The sequence below is a fragment of the Orbicella faveolata genome, unplaced genomic scaffold (assembly GCF_042242905.1).
Source record: "Orbicella faveolata isolate gen_17 unplaced genomic scaffold, um_ofav_v1 contig_27, whole genome shotgun sequence".
Lineage (NCBI taxonomy): Eukaryota > Metazoa > Cnidaria > Anthozoa > Scleractinia > Merulinidae > Orbicella > Orbicella faveolata.
Window position 1 is genome coordinate 7,410,161 of NW_028301555.1, and position 22,057 is coordinate 7,432,217.

The 22,057-nt window shown below is 39.2% G+C and overlaps 2 long non-coding RNA genes across 8 annotated transcripts; one reads left to right on the top strand and one right to left on the bottom strand.

Moving 5' to 3' along the window:
• Positions 1-176: 176 nt before the first annotated feature.
• LOC149107423 (uncharacterized) lies at positions 177-3,007 on the top strand. Its single transcript, XR_016209444.1, has 3 exons — positions 177-823; positions 2,198-2,295; positions 2,905-3,007. It is a non-coding gene; the product is annotated as an uncharacterized LOC149107423 (long non-coding RNA).
• Positions 3,008-4,142: 1,135 nt separating this feature from the next.
• Positions 4,143-17,577, bottom strand: LOC149107424 (uncharacterized). Of its 7 annotated transcripts, XR_016209475.1 has the most exons (7): positions 17,519-17,577; positions 17,324-17,404; positions 14,424-14,491; positions 14,028-14,138; positions 10,889-11,019; positions 9,333-9,420; positions 4,143-5,346 (listed from the first exon to the last, which is right to left on the bottom strand). It is a non-coding gene; the product is annotated as an uncharacterized LOC149107424 (long non-coding RNA). The 7 variants fall into 7 exon arrangements; XR_016209479.1 differs by lacking the exon at positions 14,424-14,491 and having other exon boundaries at positions 14,028-14,099; positions 17,519-17,576; XR_016209474.1 differs by lacking the exon at positions 14,424-14,491 and having other exon boundaries at positions 17,519-17,576.
• Between the last annotated feature and the right edge of the window lie 4,480 nt (positions 17,578-22,057).

Here is a 22,057-nt window from a genome sequence, read left to right on the forward strand (position 1 = left end):
CTAAAAAATGCAGCTATTCCATCACAGCACACATCATACTGTGTATTTCAAATGTTATATATTTTTTCTTTTTGCGCAAGTCTATCTTGGGATGATAAATTTATGAACCCAGCTTTGAAGTACATGTATGCAAATCATGGCAAAGACAATATATTATAGAGGTTTTGAGTCAGATTTCGAGATATGATGTCACATCTGGGTAGCAAGAGACCTGCTCCTTGAAAGATGGGTCACTCAGCCAAAGTTGCGCTGGCTGGCAAACCCAGGGGTCTCTCCCTTATAAGCCTAACCCTATGCCAGAAACGGGTTGTTACCTGTAGGTTTCATGATCAAAACTGCACGCACATCTGAGAGAAGATATTACTTTAAAGTACTTGCACAATGATTGTAAGAAAATTGTTTGGTTGGTTGGCGTCTTTGCGTTGTCTTGTTACAAATCTTGTGCTGTTAGAATGATATTTTTGTTGGCGAGAAATTTTGTTAGAGAGAAATGCAGAGATATGGGTGTACGAACTGACCTGCAACGGAGTTGGGTTCTCCAAGTATATTTTTTCTCCGGCCCCTGTGTTTCTGTGTCCTTAACATAGCGTGGTTTTCACATCAAAACAGTTCAAAATAGAAACTTGCCTGGTTTTGAAGTTAGACTGTCTGCATCAGCATGGTACAAATTGATTGAAACTGAGCTAGCGTTAGTATCAACCCGCTAAATGAAAAGGAAACACTGTTCAAATAATGTTCTTACCCTCCACAGCTTTAAAAACCAAAGTTGTTCAACTTAACAAAGATGTTAAACGTGATAATAATTGGTTTCGCTACAATACAGGTGAGCCCCCTTAGATATCTTAAATGGCTACGAATAGGTCCAATATGCGTACATGTGGTACTACGTTCATTATACTTCAACGGCGTTTGGTTTGGTTGTAACAGCGATCGGGATCCGATTTGGTCAGTGTTAGTTGAAATTGCAATTTAGTTTGAGAATTTTCAAAATAACATATCAGTGCTACCGTGTGGACCGGAGTGCCATGTTCTGTTTTACAATCTCAGAACCATATGTAACGTGTGGCTGGCGGGACTCGCGCGCAAGTGATTTTTGGCGGCGGAACCGCCAATTTTATTGATTTTGTAGGAAGCGTGAACCAACCTTAAGAGCTTTTTTGAGATTTTTTGTTTAGCTTTACCGCTACATAATTCAAGTTGCAAAACGGCAGAGAAATTTCATTACTGAGAATAACGAAACCGGTCATTAGACCAACATTGCGACATTGGCTGAACTTTGCTGCGTATTTAGTATAAGAATATCGAATACATCGAGCTATAAAAGTTTTGGAACCATGAAGCAGGTTCGTTTGGCCAGGAGAATTCATATTGGCGTCCTTTTCCATCCGTGTAAAAAGTATAGGTTTTATAAATAGTTGAACGCAAATTACATTTTACGATAAATTCTTTGCTGTTTTTCCTTCAATGTAAGCGATCGGATTTTGCACTGTAAAATTGATTTTTTAAAAATTGGTACACGAGGATGGTTTTGTCAATTAATTTCTGGCTTTAAAAAGGAAAAAATGTATTGCTGAACGCCAGGACCGGGATTCGAACTTGCCACTCTATCTAGTCCCGGAGCGAGAGGCGCGCACCAAACCACTGCGCCAACTCGACTTCATACAATTTCGCATGGAAAACTTGAGTACATAACCACACGAGTTGCGCGCACTAATGGTCAGCGTGACGTACCTAAACGGCGCACATAATGTAATACTTTGGTGCTTAATTGTTTTTTTTTTTGTTTTGGGTGGAAATTTTATCTCGCTAAAGATACAAACGTAAAATTTATGATCTTCAGCTTTCAAGTATTAAAACGTTGAACAAGCAAATAATTATAAATTTGTCATGTTTACAGTTATCGCAGCATTCTGAGATGATAAAATCTAATTTTAATAATCACTATTGGTCGTAAAAAAGGTTAGAGGGGAGCTGATTATTTGCGAATTGGAAAATATATGTATATATATATTTTAAAAAATAGCTTATTGCCTTGTTGTGAAAAAAAAAGCGTGATGTGTTTATCGCAGAACGGAAGAACGGCACAATTTGCATCTTATTTGCGTTTATTCTTGCCTTATATTTTAATTTATACGGAAAGTTAATAGTGACAGTCGGATAAGATTAACTTCTTTTTATTACTTTTTGTTTCCCTTAGGCTTCAACACCGAGCAGCTTCAAAGTTTAAGAAGATGGCTTTCAAGGACATCATGCACGCTATCGAATGAATCCTCTGAATGCGATGGGCAAACTCGGGTAAGTCGTATTGTTTATATATTTGCTATACGTAATCTTATTTCGTTCATATCAAGGCATTCAACAAACCCAAGTTTACGAGTGTGTAAGGAATTTTAGGTACAGAACTAGACAGATTTTAAACGGTTGAAACCTTTTGTTGCATATTTGGCCGTTAACTTGATTAGACGTCAACAGTACTTTTTCAAAGGTGAAGATAAAAGCAAATTTCGCTACGATCGATTTTGAATCGTGCCGGTTCAGGGGCAGCCACATGCAGATTTACATTTGTAAGAAAATATTCTTTCTGAGAAATCGCGCAACGACAGTATGGAAATTCAAGTGAAGAAAACGTGTCTCACTATAGCTGGTTTTGATTGTGCCGGTTTTGGTACATCAAGTACAAGTTCATGTAAAATTCGGAGATATTGTTTAAGTTAAGTCATCGAAAGTATTGTATAAGTCTAAGTAGCTTCTAACTAAGTTGTTACGATCATGTTCTTTTGGAATAATATTCTAAGTCTCTTAATTGGTGGGAAATATTTGTATGTTCTTTTGGAATAATATTCGAAGTCTCTTAATTGGTGGGAAATACTTGTATGTTTTAAATCACATTCTCTTCTATTTCAGATGCCTTTGAAATGACCAATGTGGGGAAAGGCGAAAGACAATCTTGCAAATGCCCCGCAACGGAAAGCAAAAAATTGATGTGGAACAACGCCACCTCCCTGCCACCACCCTGCCACCACCCTGCCACCACCCTGCCACCACCCTGCCACCACCCTGCCACCACCCTGCCACCACCCTGCCACCACCCTGCCACCACCCTGCCACCACCCTGCCACCACCCTGCCACCACCCTGCCACCACCCTGCCACCACCCTGCCACCACCCTGCCACCACCCTGCCACCACCACCACTAACAAGCATTTTTTTTATACTTATAGCGAGAGTTTTGAGCTCGTCCTTGTGGTACAACTTTGCATGCACGCATGCGCGTTTGATATCATATTTTATAATAAAATTTTTTCTAAGTCTTTTGGCGGGAAACGTTTGTATATGTAAAGTTCACTTGCGACCTCTTTCTCTCAGATGCTTTGAAAATGAGAAGTTTTAAGAAGTCGCCAAAGAAAAATTGTCAACCTTGGAAGGAAGGGAAAAATTGATGTGGAACACCGCCACCTCCCCGCCACCACCACTAACTAGCATTTCTTTTATACTTATAGCAAGACTTTGGTCCACCCATCCTTGTGGTACAGTAGCCTCCAATACGCATGCGTACTAGGGGAGTGTCCCAGTTACAAGAAACCTAATGTACTGTACGTCGTGACTGTAAGTAACTGATAACTTCGTGTCGGTTTAAGCCGAAGTTCAAACTTCGGGTTTCCCGACACGGAGGTATCAGTTACTTGTAAGTCGTGACTATAAGTAACCGATAACTTCGTGTTGGGGAATCCGAAGTTTTTTCGGGTTAACCGACACGAAGTTATTAGTTACCTACAGTCACAACTTACAAGTAACTGATACCTCCGTGTCGGGAAACCCGAAGTTTTAACTTCGTTTCAAACCGACACGAACTTATAAGTTACTTACAATCACGACGTACATACATTAGGTTTCTTGTAACTGGGACACTCACCTAGTACGCATGCGTATTAGAGGCTACTGTACCACAAGGATGAGTGGACCAAACTCTTGCTATAAGTATAAAAGAAATGCTAGTTAGTGGTGGTGTCGGGAAGGTGGCGGTGTTCCACATCAATTTTTGCCTTCCTTCCAAGATTGAAAATTTTCTTGTCTTGTACTCGTGATTTGTACGCCATCTGTAAAAGAGCCTTGTAACATGGTTTTCAGTAAACTGACACAAGTTTGTAACATGATAAAGTCAATTTATTTTGTAATACTACAGCAGACAAAAACCAATAAAGATTAAGATTACAGTACAAATCTTTCGCGTTCAATAAACAACAGTGTACACGTACACGCTAAGTCCGTAACTCTTCGTCTTCTTACCTCCGCCATATTCTGAAGATGTTACGATCATAATAAAACCTTCATTTACGACCCCGGTGTTATTTTCCTCTAATAGCTACAACTTTCTTGAGTTACCGCGATAATCACAATATGTGGAACTAGATTATGAACTAATGACCCGCGACAGAGTTATATTACTAAACCTTTGAGAAAAATAAGACAATTACATACCGCCGTTGCTTTCCTTCGACAACTACAAAGTTTACGAATAATTAATAGACTTGCAGAAGATTTAAAAATTCTTTCAACATATAACTGCCACTAAGTCTAAATAAACTTAGAAACTTCTATTCGCGATTTGCTGCAAAAAGTAAGTACGAAAGATTGAAGGGTTTTAAGCTAGCCGCGCTGTACGTAAACAACAACAGTAACATGTAAATTATAATGATCACAGAATGACATTCGATAAAATTACCATTTGCATTGTTTTTGGAATAAACAATTTGAATGACTATGAACTTCGCGGATACTCCAGATCGTAAATATTAACTTTTGGTGAGAAAATGCGTCATCCTTTTTCATTGCCGCGGCTTACAAACCAAATAAATTCATCGGCACAGGAGCAATTTTTGTCCCTACTCGATTGGGAATAGTGAAGTAAAGAAAATTTCAATTTTCTTTTTTCTTTCACAAGGAGCCATTGAAACTTGCAACGCAGGAAAAAAAATATTCGACACTAATTTTATCCTGCGAGTTTTCACGAGGCTAAAATGAAAGCCTTTTTTTTTTTTCTTTGAGGTAGCCAGCCGGGTTTTTTCCCCTTATGGTTTTCAAGTTTCCTTCTTTTGGTAGGTAATTCGACTATAGTGTCATGACTCCACTAAAATACTGTTTGCCACACAGTCCGATTCCAAAAACTATTCCTTAGAAGTAAGAGATATCTAACCTGTCACCAGTACATACACTATTCGGTAGACATATAAAACCTATCGGCTAGTCACTCTCAGGCATCACCGTGGTGTAGGATTAATTCATCTTGAGGTTATTAACAGTCTACCCAGGCCTCAGCTGCTCTTCGTGACTGAAAAAGCGTCCTACCTGGAATAAATAAAAACAACTTCTCAGAATTCAGTTACAGCAATATTGCCTATCACTATTTTACGAATAATTTGTCGTTTCATTACGAACAAACAAAAGATGACACATAAAAGGGGCTGTGTCACAGTTGAATTTGGTCTATATTATTTCGTTTAGCCAAATACTCGCTATGAAACACTATAGATCTAAACGCTATGAATCTAACTGACAAAACCATAGCTTCATTACAAACAAATTCCTGGGCGTTATAATTAAAGGTGACAAACAAACGAGATTAAGTTTAAAAATTGTTCATGTTCATGTCTGAACCCATCCCATATCGCAATCCGTTCCAATATAGGTTTTTGTCAAACAAAGTGTGAGCTCAACAGCAAAAGTGGCCAAATGTTGTGACTTTTCAAAGTTGCTGGGGAACATAACGTGACTTCACGTCCTTAGATTTTCTTTCCTTTTTTCTCAAAAATACCAGTAATCCAAGATGGCGATCGAAGATGTATGATGTCATTTTGGCTAGATATGACTTGATAACTGCCACGCGATTTGAACTAAACACCACGTTCGTTTGATGTGTCTAACGTTTATAATTTTCAAGATATGTGAATCGAACGCTTCATGAAAAGCTAGGACGAATTTTTTTTCTGATAGTACCTTTCGAATAGGCGTAAAATTTTGTTAACACACGCAGCAATTAAGGCAAAATTTGTCAATGATTTTAAATTCTGAGTACAATTTTTACGGTTTCCTCATACCTAAACAACACTATGAAATCTACCTTGCAGTAATAAAAGGAACCAAAACAAAGCTAAACAATACGAAATGGAAAACAAACAAACGCTATTTGATTCAGTTTTGTGGAGATCATTCCCGCTCCACAGTCTAGATGAACACAGGTTCGGTTACGGCTCGGAACTTTTCTTTTTTGCCTTCTTGTTTTGTTTTTGAATGCGCCTGTTCACTGTTTTGACCGCTTAAAACTTTTAAAGAACGGGAAAAGATATAAGCAAAACCTAAAATAGCATGATCTTGTTTAACTTATTAATTTCTCCACCTAACTTCCAAGTATAAATATTCTCGCCAAGACATATTGAATAGATATTTAATTCTTTCACAAAGGTAATATGAAATCGCAGCAAGACTAGCAGTGAAGATAAGTTTTGCAAGACGACGCAGTGGTACCAATCACGTCTAGGTTGTCACGTGACTACAAGAAAAAGGTCCCTAAGCTCTCAGTAAAATACATGTCTCACGAATTCCACCAGCCAGAAAAAGAAATGATGAAGGATGCAAAGATCTGTTGAAATACACACAGCAGATTAAAGTGCCCCTATGATCAAATTCTCGATATCCATTTTCGTACACAATAGGTCTTTCCTAATTATGTTGCCAAATTTCAATCTATTATGAACATCAGAACTCACGTTTCTTGGACCTTTACTTCCGAAAATTTGCGGCCGCAATTAACTTTCCTTGTTCCAAGTCTTGGTTGAGTATTGGAGTAAATGACGTCATTTTCTCAAAAATACCGCACGGGTTGAAATTATAATAACGATTAGTACAGCAATTCCCATAAAGAATAACAAAAACTTTGGCTCTTATATTCGTGCAATTTTTCTACACTAATTAACAATTAGATTATGAGCTCGAAATTTCTATGAGGTGATAGTTGATTCGGCCTTCGGCCTCATCAACTATCACCTCATAGAAATCGAGAGCGAATAATCTAATTGTTTTAGTAAAATCCTAACTGAAATTTACGCAAATAACGGTTTCCAATTATTTTTCTCCGCATTATTGAACTACAGGCTTTAATAAAATCGCACGTATTGAATTGCCCTTGGTAATTTGCAGTTGTTTACGCGCGCGCACCCGGTTTTTCAATAATTTCAAGTTTTTAAAGTCAAGAAACCGTCAATTTCCCTTTTTTTAATCGTCTCAGGAATTTAATTATCTATTTACATCTAAGCTTTCTTCCAAAACTTCGGAAAAACGATAAAAAAAGTCGCATTTCGTGGACGATCGACAGCTACTGCACTCTAATGACTGATAGTATACGAGTAGTTTAGCCAATCAGATTGTAGCATTTGTATTAGTATACTAGTAGAATTCTACTACTTGTTATTATAATTTTAACCCGTGTGGTATTTTTGAGTAAATGACGTCATTTACTCAAATTCTCGACCAAGACTTGGAACAAGGAAAATTAATGGCGGCCGTAAATTCTCGGAAATGAAGGTCCAAAAACCGTGAGTTCTAATGTTCGTAATAGATTGAAATATGGGAACATATCTAGAAAATAACTATCGTGTTAAAAAATGTAAAAAAACTGGATAAGGAGAATTTGATCATAGGGACACTTTAAACAAATTCTCTGAGAAAGGATGCTGCCCCCATCCCCCCATACACCCACCCCCCGCCCCCACCAAAAGTAACTGAAACGCTCCCGAAGAAAAGTCTCTTCTTTAAAGAAAAGTTCCCCTCCACGTACTGACAATAGTTTGATTCTGTCGTTTACACTGTCGGGTGCACCGAATCTCTCATGCGCTTACGTGTATATAACATAGTCACCTTCATGTCGATAAACGATCGAAGTGTCACGAAAGGCGACGACCAGGAACCATTTCCAACCGTACTTTTTTGAAAGCCGAAAATTTTGTTAAATTGCAAACGCATAATTTAGGCCAAAATTTATCCTTGGTTCTGAAGTTAAAACTTTCAAGATATCAATGACATATTCACAAAAAATCTCGCAGCATTCACATGCTAAATAGGCAGAAGCTGTGATATTTGATGAATTATTTGTGTAGTCAATCAGATGTGTACTGCGTGGTGTAGTGGAGATCACCGTCGCTATTCATTCCGGAATTCAGGACGGTCACAGGTTCATATACAGCTCGGATTTTTATTTTTTCCTTTTTATATTTTTATTTATTTATTTATTTTTCAATGGACGCGCTTGTTTGGTGTTTGTACTCCTTTCAAAATTGAGATAGAATTTTAAAAAAAATCATAAAAATAAACAAACAAAGAGGAACTGTCCGTGGTTGAATAGTAATTTCTCGGACTGACTACAAGTCAACTCAGTCAGGGCGGTAAATCAGCATTGAGATGAAGGTATGAATAATTCCACCGGATTAAATTTATAATTATTTGACAGCAGCTAAGCAAGGTTACCAAAATATCCACGTTGGACGATTATTATTATTTTGTGTTCACAGTAGGAGCCATAGTTCTTAAATTATTTCAAAACGTTGATAACATTCTCAAACGGCAATCGCGTTTGCTTTGTCACATGACCACAAGTGACCAAGGCCCTATAGTACAATGAAGGCACGACCAAAGAAAATTTCCATTTTGATCAACCGAAACAAACGAATAATTTTCCTCTCTTACTCTCGCAACATTTTCGCAACGCAATATAAAACACTTTCTCCGTGTTTCTATCAAATTACAGAAACACTTGTGAAAGTTTGAAGAACATGAAAAAGACGTGAAAACATTCGCTCGTGCCTCGCGTTCCCATAACTCGAGAAAACAAGGGGATTGTTTCTATATTTTGAATAGTTTTTCACGCATTTTCTCCTGAATTATGTTATCATAAGAAAAGTGAACGAAAACGAGATTCAATCGCAGCTAATCCGCTGAAAAATTATTATAGTTATTTACTCCACCCTCCCGAAAAGAATCAGCGAACGACAGAAAATTCTACTTCAAGGGCCCTAGTCAGACACACCTTTGTTTTTGTTTACATGCGAGCGTTCGGCTATTATATTTTACTCGGAGCATGTCGAAACGAAGGAAATCACAGTGAAACAACTAAAGATAATTAAACAGACCCAATATAGCTCCTTTCAATGTAGATTAATCTAAAAATAGTATGGAATTTAGAAAGCTGTGCCAGTTGTCAAGAGTGCGCTCAGATCCAACTTCAGGAGGATAATTGAGAATCTGAGCCAGCTTACGTTTTGTGCATAAGAACAGGTGTTTACCTGGGTCCTGGACTGCGATAAAATCGTCTATCTTGAATGATGGTAAATGTGTTCATCCTCTTCTTGCTTTGTCCTGATTTGTCTCCACCTGAAAAAGAGAAAGACCAGAAAGATTAAGATCAAATGATTAACAGCCCTTTGCATAAATGGCGCCTACATTTAAATAACAATACTTATACATCCTTAGCGTCAAATTCATGTAAAAAAAAATCGTTTGTCTTGAAACATGAGTACGAGGCTAAGGATGTATAAACTATTGTCATTCAAATTTAGGCGCCACTTACGCAAGGATCTATGGCTGGCATGGTGTGCTAACTGGTTCCTAACCCAAGGAACCTGGCCAGTGTACTCTGGTAAGACACTTTACTCTCAGAAAGCGGCTGTCTCAGCCAAGGAGTATAAATGGGTAACTACATTTCTGTTCTAACCTCCTACGTAGACGATCTTTGGGCTCTTCACAGAATCTGAATTTGCTGGGTGGAAGCGACCCTTTTACAAGTCAGTTCTTACACCCCTCTCTTGTAAAAAGCCCAAATCCACTTGATAGTCCAGGTTCCAAAACAAGTCCTTATTTTGTATCTTTTTTGTGGGACCAAGTCTTTGCATCACAGATCAAGAAACTCAGGAAGAGAATTTGCTGGGTGGAACCAACCCTTTTACAAGTCAGTCTTTACACCCATCTCCTGTACAAAGCTCAAGATCCATTCAGCACATGAAGACAGTCCAGGCTCCAATACAAGTTCTTATTTTTCACCTGTTTCTTATGGGACCAAGTCTGGGCCTCACAGATCACAAAACTCAGGAAGAGAATTTGCTGGTCAGTTCTTTTACCTAAGATAGCTCTTGTACAAAGCTCAACTGATCCATTCAGTGCATGCACACAGTCCAGTTTCCAAAACAAGTTCTCAGTTGTCACCTTTTTTGTGGGACCAAGTCTCTACGTCACAGATTAAGAAACTGAGGTCCAAGAGAATTTGCTAGGTGGAACAAACGCTTTTACAAGTCGGTTCTTACACCCATCTCTAGTTCAAAGCTCAAGATCCATTCAGCCTATGAAGACAGTCCAGGTTCCAAAACAAGCCCTAATGTTCACCTTTTCTGTGGGACTAAGTCTCTGCCTCACAGATCAAAAAACTCAGCAAGAGAATATGTTGGGTGGAACCACCCTTTTACAGGTCAGTTCTTACACCCATCTCTTGTACAAAGCTCAAGATCCATTCAGCACATGCAGACAGTCCAGGCTCGAAAAAGGGAGTCTTATCTTGTAACTTGTTTTTTTGTGTGTGTGTGTGCGTGTGTGGGACCAATTCTTTGCTTCACCAATCAAAAAATTCAGATAGAGAATTTGCTGGGTAGAACCAATCCCAATCTGGGCCAGTTCTTTCATTATACACATATTTCTTGTTCAAAAGGTCCATTTGGTACATGCCAAACGTCCAAGTTCCTCAACAAGTTTCTTAGATAATATCTTGTTAGTGTGATTCTGATGTTAGACTACTCTTTTTTGTCATATTGTACATCTAGAACTGAAATGTTCCCAGGCCATGTGCACTTACCATACTGCTGTCTGATAGTCCAGCTCAGTGATCGTTAAGATACGATGCTTAATTTGAGTCTCCAGAAATTGTTAGGGGTCTTCATGTAAGTCCCAATCCCTGTCCTCTTATCTTCCCAGTGTTACAGATCCCTTGATCAAACAAAAAACAACATTAGTCTTAAAGGTCAAACTGATTCATCTGCCTAATATATCAAGTTAAATTGAAGCACACAAGTTTGGACCTAAAAAGACATAGCTATCTGGTTCAGCCAATTCCCATTTAACAATTATAATATTATTACCCTGGGAACTCAATGTTTGTTTTAGTATTGCAGTGATCCATCTAGAAAAAGGCAGCAGTGAATCTAGAGACTCACACAGCCAAAAACCTGTGAGTCAAACACACAGGAGTGTGAGTCCCACACTCATCATCATATGAGTTGTACCTATGAATAACATATTCAATTAAATGAGCTTCATATTTTATTAGCTACTTTTTTTAACTTAGAGGGCCATCTTGTGTTCGAGGAGACCAGCATGCCAATTTAGAGTGGTGTTTGAAAGCTTCTTTACTCATTCTCATTCCGTTCAATTTCCTAGCCTCCGAGCAGACTTTACAATACATAAAATTTGCATTTTTCTCGTAGACCAGCCACGAATATGTTTAGTCACGGCTCAAAAAATCTTCGTTCCTTAGATTTCACAGATTTTGTTTGTGCCGATTCTTCATTGTCTTCATTCGCTTTTGCATCATCCTTCTCTATTGCAGTTGCTGCTTCTTACTCTTGATGTTTATTCACTTCAGGCCATTTTGCAAATGAGAGCTGTGTTTGCCCCTCCAGGGGCGTAAGTTCTTTCTTCAGTCGCATATAATTGAAATAACAATGTCTGCCTTACGAAAGCAAGCAGGAAGAGACAGAAAAACCATACACTTTTGTAAAATACCGCTGATCATGAAAATTGAGCCTGCACTGACCAGAATGTAATGGCGTTCACTTTACGATCAAGCGCTGCTTACTTTGATATGTATTTTGAAATTTTTCATAAATAGAGAAGAAAAGTCATCAAGTCATGATCATAATAGAGAGAGGGTAATTTTTTTGTGTCCAATGGGACGGATCTGGGACTAAATTTGTGCATCTTTTAGGAAAATTAGGAGTCTGAGATGTGGGACGCGCAGGTATATGGATCACTGGTATTGTCTCATAACCCCCTGACTGATCTACTTAACTTTAGAACCAATAGAACTTTAACCATTGACAGTTTTGCTTCAGGTGTCCATATAACCTAAATTATGAAAGTCAAATTATTCTCACATTTTGATTAGTTCTTACTTTTGATCAAATGGACATATTAAAACACTTCTTGGCTTCTCCACTGGTTAAAACTGATTCCATGTTGCCATGTGCTTGTTCAGTAAAGGATCACAGAAGACGTCAAAATGTGGTAAGAACATCAGTGACACACTCAACTATCGTCTCATGCACCGTATATTTTTTACCGCATTTTGACCTCATCTGTGATCTACTACTGAACAGATGCACAGCAACATGGAATCTATTTGTTAACCCTTTGAGCCCCAATTACGCATATATGCGTAATTAATGGTCGTGCTCTTTGTATCACTTGTGACATCATCAATTTAAATGTCATCAGATATTCTTGATAAGCAGATAGTAGACTAGGCTAGGCCTTTCCGTACAATGGTCAGGTTTAGATATCGATGACATTCTGACGTCGCAAATCGAAAAACGTTTAACTTATCAGTTTTGCTCAATTGCTCAATTTTGTACGTAATCCTCGAAAAATCTCTCCTTTTGGTAAAAAAAGCTTTTTTAGCAAAACTTACTAGGCTTATTTAGCGTCATGCCAGCCAAAAACCTGACTAAACAGTTAAAAAAAGTATTTTTGGCAAAAGTTTGGTATCAAAGGGTTTAATTGGCAATTTTAAAGAACAAGATTTCCCTTAATTTTCAGATAGACCATGTTGAGACCTTATGAAAAAAATATGAAAAAAAATTAATTGGAAAAAATTGATTCTTTGACACAAAGTCATTATTAAGCTCTAACAGATAGCAGTGTCACCAGAGTCATCAAGTTGTCACATGGTTGTCGTCTGAAGCAGGGGTGTCTGGAAAATCTGAATAGCAAATAGCGAATAGTTGCGAATAGCGAACAGCGAATATTCCCGAATAGCAAATAGTACGAATAGTGCGAATAGTCTTGAATACTGCAATAGTGGCAAACAGTCTCGAATAGTGGCGAACAGTAGCAAATAGTGGCAAATCATAGCAAATAGGGTACCCAGTATCTCGCAGTCAACCTTGCAGCAACGTAGGATGGGATTTTCCTGCTAAAAAGCACAGACGCTTAACAGGACAAAAGGTGTTTCTAAACGTAATTTCTTCTGTTTTAACCACTGCAAAAACGTAATTACATCTCTATTAGGTTATCCTTGTGTTTTCTGTTTTCTTAATGTCGGCGATGGACAGCCCTAGCCCGAGTCCTGAGAAGAAAAGGTAATAAATTCACAGAAATTCCATTGCTTATTTGGATAATTAATTAACGCAGGATATTAGATCTAAAGCGGTGACTATTGATGACTATTTGTCACTATTCGCCACTTTTCGCGACTGTTTGCCACTACTCATACTATTCGAGACTGTTCGCACTATTCGGGACTATTCGCTATTTGCTATTCGTGACTATTAGCTATTCGCAATTCGGGTTTTCCAGACACCCCCTGAAGCAGTGACAAGGACACAAGCACAAAGTGTTTGTTGTTGAGATATTTTTAGTTTTGTATTGGATCTTCTGTCTGCAGTTTGAGTAGCTGTGCATTTGGAAAGTTTTACCTAATATTTTTCATGCCATCAAAGTGTACTTGCAGGGCTGTGCTCTAGAAGTGCCTAGGTGCCACAGGTGACTAACTTCTGCCTTTGGGCGACTGGAAAAACTTACTTTTTTCATATAAGCTGAAGTGCTGGGCACCTTTTGGGCTCCTAGTAATATTTCTTGGACCACAGCACTGACTTTTAAAATAAATCCATATAGAATTGGGGTTAAGCTTATTCCTATTGCTAAAATCTAAACATCTCCTAAAGTTTATTTGTATCACAGTAAACTTAATCAAGGTGCTTAATGATCGGAGAACTTACCACTTCTTCACTAAAAGTCTGCTTTCCTAGCTGGTTCTGCAACTACATGTAAGCCAAGCTTGTGTTGCATTGCTTCAGGAGAAAATGGCGTTTGGATGTTTAGACAAAAACCTAAGGAGGGAGGTAACACGTACAAGGGTGAAGTTACTGAAAACAAGAAGAAGCTTTTGGCTCCTGCCATTTTGAACTCTCCCACAGTTTAGAGTAGTCTGCATGTAGCTGTACCAGCCCTTTTAGGGCAATTTTGATCGAACGTTGATCACTGATATCCTTTGACACTCAGTGTATGACATCTGCAGATTGCAGACTATAGACAGCAGACTGCAGACTGGAGATTTTTAACCCAATATTGTACTTCCATTTCTGTAACCGAAAGCTAACTGTAAATAAGCTAACCTGAGCACTATTCAGGCTAAACTGAGCGCTATTTAGGCCTAAGTGTAGTCTGCAACTGGCCATGGGGTCTGCAAATATAATACATGTACACTGGTTAACACTCTACTGTGGGTGCCTTTGGTACACATGATCATGGTGTATGACATTTGCAGACTGCAGACTGCAGAATTTTTAACTAATGCAGCTATCAGTGTTATGCCCAAGGGGGGGACCAAGAGACGAGGTGGGCACTTTGAACATCTGTGCGCACCCTGCGTGGGGAATTTTAGCAAACTTTGAACATAAATGTTGGCCCTGGGATCGGGAAGTTTGAACAATGCTAAAAAAATGCTGGCCCCAGGGTCGGGAAGTTTGAACAACGTTAAAACGACGAAAGCGACCAGGGTTTTGAATGCCGGGAGCTTGCATACGATTGTTCCATGATCTTGAAAGTACCCAGAATTCCCAGGAGTTCGAGCATGTTTTCCACGCTTTCCAGTTGCAGTAAACTGGAGGAACGAAAGGTAAAGATAAATCTTTTTAAATTCATTGAAGAGTACTGCACTTTGGTGAAACTACAGCAAAAGGGCCAATCATAACTTGAAGAAAGACCAAGATAAACTTAAATGTTCAAGATTGAAATTTTTAGATTCTATGAAAAACTAGAATGACTGTACATGTTGACTCTAGAATAGTGAGTGGTAATATTTTCGGGTTTGTGAATATATCAGCTGAGTGCAAAATTATTAAAGAAAACAAAGTCAAATTGAAGCTTGTTTTTGCAGCTTTATTAGTATATAAATTTTATATATAAAGAGAGCAGAGCCTCCCCACTGCCTTTCACTGGAGCAGCATGATCAATGAAAAAGTCTTGTCAAATGCAAGCACACATTCTTTACTTCAGATGGCTTGAAATTCTCAGTCTGGTGGGTAACTTTGAACTCAAAACCTTTTCCCAAGGAACTTTGAATTGAAATCTTATCCCAAGGGATAGGAAGTTTGATTCCAAATTTTTGTTTGTGATCAAAGTCCCCACCCCATCCCATGGTTCCCCCCCCCCCCCCCCCTTAGGCATAACATTGATAGCTGCATAATACAACTATGTTATGTTGCATTCCCCTTTCCATTTTTGAAAGCAAACCGTAAACACTGTAAACAGGCTAATGTGAGAACTATTCAGGCTAACCTGAGTGATATTCAGACTAACCAGAGTGCCATTTAGCTTTAAATATAGTCTGCAGTCTGCAGTCTGCAAATCAACTACACCAACATGATCCACAGGTGGCCCAGATGTTGAATGCGATTAATATGTGACATTATGCTGTTGGCCATTACGATACAATTTTAGCTGTTTATAAGACAATGTATGAGAATGCTTCGAAAATTACTCTAAATGCTACATGTAGAAAATGATTTGAATAAAATGGCTTACCTTATGTTTGCATTGCATTCTTTTAATGTCTCTAGGTTCCTGGAGGTGGTTTAGAGCCATTTAGGCCAGTTTTACTTTCTGGCGGTTTGCTTCCCCTAGAAAATGAAAGGCGGGCGACCCACTGACCCGATGGCCTGCACTCAAAGTTCTGTAAATTCCACAAAAATGGTCTAATCTCGTCAAAATTGCCTCATGGCAGCCGTCGATAACTCTTCTTCCCATTCGCTTTCTCCCAAGGTTCCAAAGTTTATCTTAACCGCCCAAGAATTGCTGGTTTTCCAGCTCTTGCTTTCCATTTCTGTTCCGTCTCGGTCCTTTAACGATTATCTTGGCCACAGGATTTGAATTTCTAGCTTAACAACATCGCCATCATGACAAAGTCGCCTCCAACTGTTGAGAGGCACAGGGCATTGGTCAGTTACTTGTTGCCATCTCTCGCTGCAGTTAACAACGCTTTTAGGCGCTAAATTCATCTGAACATTGTTTGCTCCTTGTATTTTTGCAGTTAACAGAGCTTTTAGGTACTAATTTCAGTTATACACCGCGGCATGGTGCAATTTGCATGATCAAAAATTGTCCCATGCCTCTTGACGGTTGGAGGCAACTTTGCCATGATGGTGAGGTCGTTAAGCTAGAAATTCAAATCCTGTGGCCAAGATAATCGGTTACGGATCGAGACGGAGCAGAAATGGAAAGCAAGAGCTGGAAAACCAATGATTCTCGGGCGGTTAAGATAAACTTTGGAACCTTGGGAGAAAGCAAATGGGAAGAAGATGTTGTCGAAGGCTGCCATGAGGCAATTTTGCCGAGATTAGACCGTTTTTGTGGAATTTACGGAGCTTTGAGTGTGGGCCGTCGGGCCAGTTGGTCGCCTGCCTTTCATTTCTCTTTAGGGAAGCAAACCACCAGAAAGCAAAACTTGCCTAAATGGCTCTAAACCACCTCCAGGAACCTAGAGACATAAAAATAACACAATGCAAAAATAAGGTAAGTCATTTTATTCAAATTATTTTCTACACGTAGCATTTAGAGTAATTTTCGAAGCATTCTCATACATTGTCTTATAAACAGCTAAAATTGTATCGCAATCGCCAACAGCATAATGTCACGTATTAATCGTATTCAACGTCTGGGCCGCCTGTGCATGAGCCTCTTTTGCTTTCCTTTATAAATTATCTAAGAACTAAGAATCTGTACAAAATACGGCCTGTAGCAGATTCAAACAGAGAAACAAGTGACGATTCTTATTTTAAAAGTCAAATATTACATCTTTATTAAGTAACTTAAAAGTTAACTTATCAGCTTGATGTAAACAGACTCATCTCTAATGGGGACATCTCAACAAATACTGCGCTTAAGGTTTGTTGGTTTATTTATCCCTGTTAACGCAGAATAATCTCTGATGGACACAAGTGTCACGTTCATGTCCTGTATTATTACCTAGTCTGGTAGCTCTCAGTTAAATATTAAAGGTAGTTAAAAAGCTTACCTTATGCGTCCATTCCTCCGGAGGTCTTCAAATACAACATCTCCTCATTCCACAATATGGCTTCAACATGCCAAAAAAAACCTGAAAAAGTAAAGAAATTTAGCTTATGCCTCAGATCAGGCAACATCAACCCACTGATGCAAGCCTTGGGACAAACCTTTGAAATTACAGTAAACACAATTTTCCACTATTTACCTTTCACACGTGCAAGATGGCGGAGACGAACTGCGCTCGCAAAGATCAGAGGGAAAAAGCGGTTGGTAGACGGGAGGGAGAGGTGGGGAGAGGGGCTGTCTGCGCAGCAGGTGGAAGGGGTGGGGGAGGGCAAGCCGTCCTCAAAAACTGTGGATCACCAAATTCCACCATTATCAAAGAGTTTAAGGTTTAGTTATTCAACAAGACACGAAGAACTTCGGCTCATCTTCTTGCGAACATTATAAATGCAGAACCGCAAATTCCAACTGACAAATTCCTGGATGAATGCTTGTTTCTTTGATTGTAGGAAGCTGTTGAAAGGAATACCATGAAAGTGCCAGCATCAAGTTTTGCGGCGCGTTTTTTTCTTCCCCTAATAGGTTCAGATCTTGGGGAAAAAATAAATGCCCTTTTCAGTGTATGCTGGGTTATATGGTATCAGAGGCAACAGTATTCACAGGCTAGCTGCAATCCTGTTCACCTCTGTATTCAGCCGCCTCCGTAAACCCACTAGATTGCGAAGAATGGCAATTTTTCTCTATCAATCCGTTAAGCAAAATTAACGGTACGACATGTGCGAACCACGAGTACAGTAGCACCTCCCACTAACCCTCACCTCTCTACAACGGCCACTTTAAAAAACATAGCCCCCCCTACAATTTTGGGCATAGATGGTCCCACACATATAGTTCCATGCATCTCGGGCGCGAATAGATGATCCCATAGTTCTCGGGCCAAGAGGAAGAATTAGAATACACATACTCCTAAAAACTCTATACAGATCCCTTGATCATTCATACTGACGAGAGAATACTTTCCCACTAATTTTCGAAACGCGGAAAAAATTCAGTTCCTCAGGCTTCATGTTAACAACGCAGTTTATCCCTGCTTTTAGCGCTATCTCCAGAGGTTATATTGACTGTCCTTTCCCGTTCCAATGCTCTAACGCGTTTCCTTTCGAGTTTGGTCATGAAATTCAACTTGCATCGTCTTACCACAATTTTCTTTAGTCTCTATGTTCATTAACTTGAGGGTTCCCGGTTGTGCTCCTTCCCCAACCCCGCTTTCCGTATTCCTTGTTTTGGCGCCACTCCCAGAGCTTTAATTTTTTTTCAATACGCTACTCCTAGTAAATTTGATCATCAGTTTAATTTGATTATCTCTTGCCTCTTTTCACGTCTCCCCTTGTCCATTACCTCGCGAGTTTCCCAGTGTGTGTCAGCCCCTCCACCGTCCCTCCCCCCTCCCCCCGCTTCCACCGTATTACGCACTCTCCATTTTCGTGCTTTTTCCAGAGGATCCATTGTATCGAACTTTCTTTTCGTGCGCGTTTCCCTGCAAATCCGGTCATTAATTCAAAGTGCTTTGCTTTTTTGCATCCTGTGTTGATTATCTGTGCCTGTTTTTATGCATATTCTTATCCAGTAATTGAGATTTTCCCATTGCGCGTTCCTCACTTACATTACGCAACCTCTGTTTTGCGCTTTTTGCAGCGCCTCCAATGTATCTCAGTGCCCTCTTGCGATTCGCGGTTTTTCCAGAGATTATTTTGTATCTAACTTTCTGTTGTTCACACGCACGTTTCCTCGCAACTTTTGTTATGAAATTAAGTTTTGCCGTCTTGTACTACGTGGATTTTCTGTAGCATTTTGAATGCTCTCCTTTAGCTTGTTAATTGTTAATTTCCCACAGGAGCCATAATCGGGGATGGAGACCGTAAGTCTTGGGATCCGCGCGCACCTATGGTATGGGACAATTTTTCTATTTTTAGAACAAATTGCGCCATCCTGACGTCATATATCCGCGCGGATTCACGCACATGTCGCGGATTCTCGCGTGGATGTTGTCACGTTGCATGATCAAATGGTGAGAGTTGAGAGATTCTCTTGCGTATTTTTCACAGCGATGGCAGGGAATAAGGCAGGGACTAAGAACCAGGGCGCTTATATGTAGTTTTATGCTCTGAGCCAACGGAAAAGGTGGGTTTTCAGGGTCCAAAACAAGACTTCAATCTCGCGCTGGGAATGAATAATAAGATCTGCTCGCGCTAGTTGTAAGCTTACGCGTATGTTTTTGCGTTTGTTCTGACTTAAGAATATAGCAAGAAAACTCTCTACTCTGGTATCGAGTTGATTTGTGAGTTTCTCGGACAATGGTTAATCATAACCAAAACATGTTTTGATGGTTTCTTATTGTTTCTGCTTGTTTGGCGAGTTTGCAAAAGTTTTTGAAAGGAAAGTCTGATGCGTACAATTAGTTCATTTGCATAGTGCAGCTCGTGCACTTTCAAGTCCGAGTCGGTGTTTTCAACAAATCTTGACAAAGATTTCTTTCGTTATCTTTTGTGCTGAGATGCTGCAACAAATTTCACGAACGCAAAAAAGGCTACTAACATCATGTGTGTTTCTTCAACATAAGCATAGTGAAGTTTTACACTGCGGAAATGAAAATAGGCAAGAAGTTTTGATATTTTGAAGTTGATCAACAAAATCGAAATCGTTATTCGAAGTTGATTAAAGAAAGCGTCATCGTAACTTTGCTGATTATTTCTGCTTTATTCGCATATTTTCAGCTTAGCTTTTAATATGTTCTCAAACATTTATCAATCTTAAACATATTTAAAAACTATAGAGTTATTGTTTGAGTTCGATGTACGTTTTAACACGAAAGTGCGGCGGAAGTACAATTTGTCATATTTACTGACTGTACAAACCACGCATCGGCGGGCGCTCTCATTCATCGACAACAGAGAATTTACTGGATTTTACACGAATAAAACTGAGCAGTATCTACGGACGTAAAGTTATTGAGCCCTGGTGAAACATCAAACGTTGCTTACAATTCAGGCGAAACTCAAACTAGCAATTATTTTGTTTTACTTTTCGGTCGCGATAGACTGGCAAATTCCTCGCAAGCGTGTGGCAAGAGGAGCTGGGAAACTATGAAGTCTTGAAGCTCTGCTATATCTAAATATATCCAGCTAGTTTTTTGCTGTGTAATGGAAAAGCTGTTAATCTTCAACATATGTGAAATTTAAAGTGGAGTAATGTACAGCTCATGTAAAAGAAGCATCCGTCGGAACACAACTTGGTCAGCGATATATATCTAAGCTTAAAGCGGAACATACCTAAATTCGACACTGTCTTACTTCACTCAAACTGGAGCAGCTTACGACGAAAATACTTAAGCAAAATTCCAACAGACGTAAACGCGTTGAGTTGTGGGCTAAAAACATGAAAAATTTCGGGAATTTCGGACGTTATTTCCCCCGCGCGACATCCGCAAAAATCCTCGCAGCATTTACGCGCGTGTGCCGCAGGCGATGGCGCAATTTGTTCTAAAAATAGAATTATTGTCCCATATCATGGGGACAACCCCAATACTTGAAATGGCGCGCGCTTATGGTCTCCGTCCCCGATTATGGCTCCTGTTTCCCAATATTTCTAGCGAATTACAATGTATATGCACCTCCCTTTTGGTGCACTACAATTGCTCGGGGAAAACCTCTTTAACTCGGATAAATTAAAACAGGATATTAAAACATTAGAAACTGGTTATTGGGTCAATGAGCTTCAGAGAGCCCAATCTCGTCATTTTGGAGCTGGACCCGTTTTGTCTCGATACTCACAAATTCAAACGGCGATATATTTGCTAATCATAGTGAGCTGTAGCTTTGACGCTTTCACACAGTAGACATGCAGATAAACCCCTTCCAGTTGAGAAAAGCTGTGATTCATATGTTGGGTTTATTTTGAAAATTTTTAAAGGTGTTTAATTAAATATTGAAATGTTTAAGGCGTCAAACGTTTTTAACTTTGGTAGGATCGGAAACGTCTTTTATTTGCACATGTTCTCGAAGATGAGACGCTTATGCAGTTATCATGATAATCTATTCATAATTTATTTTGGATAACAAATTTGTACAATATATTACATTTTTTCTGTTTTACAACTCTCTCTGCGCAGTGTACATGGGGCATGGTCACAAAATATATTATATTCTTTAGGAAGTGATAAGCGACAAGTGACATGAGTTTGTTTGTTTGTTTGTTTGTTTTGTTTTTGTTTTTGTTTTTTGCGTTCCCGCGATTTTTGAGATGGTCAGAAAAGAAATGACTAGTAAGGGTTGTACGTGTATACTTTTCAATCTGTTCGTCATGAGGTAGTCTCCTTCTGAAGGCATTGTCACACAACGAATCTCCCAGTTAAGAGGCGTTGCGTGACGACCTAAACATGGGTTGTCACGCAACTTGTTGAAGTTGCAACTTGTTGAAGCAAATGTTCACATGGATGGTATCATTACAGGAATAGATCTACAGATTTTTGATCATGATATTGGGAAGTCCGTGACGTCGTCTCTTCCATCCTCCAAGTTCTTTTGCTTCAAGCCTGAGATACTTCAGCCATTTTTGATACTCGCGACTGGTAGATGCTCTGAAAACGTACGTCTCTTTGCCTGTTGACATGATCTCAAAGGCGTCCTTCCGTTCTGCAGCAAAATAAAACAGTATGCAGCCAATGAGAGGCGATACTTCATGT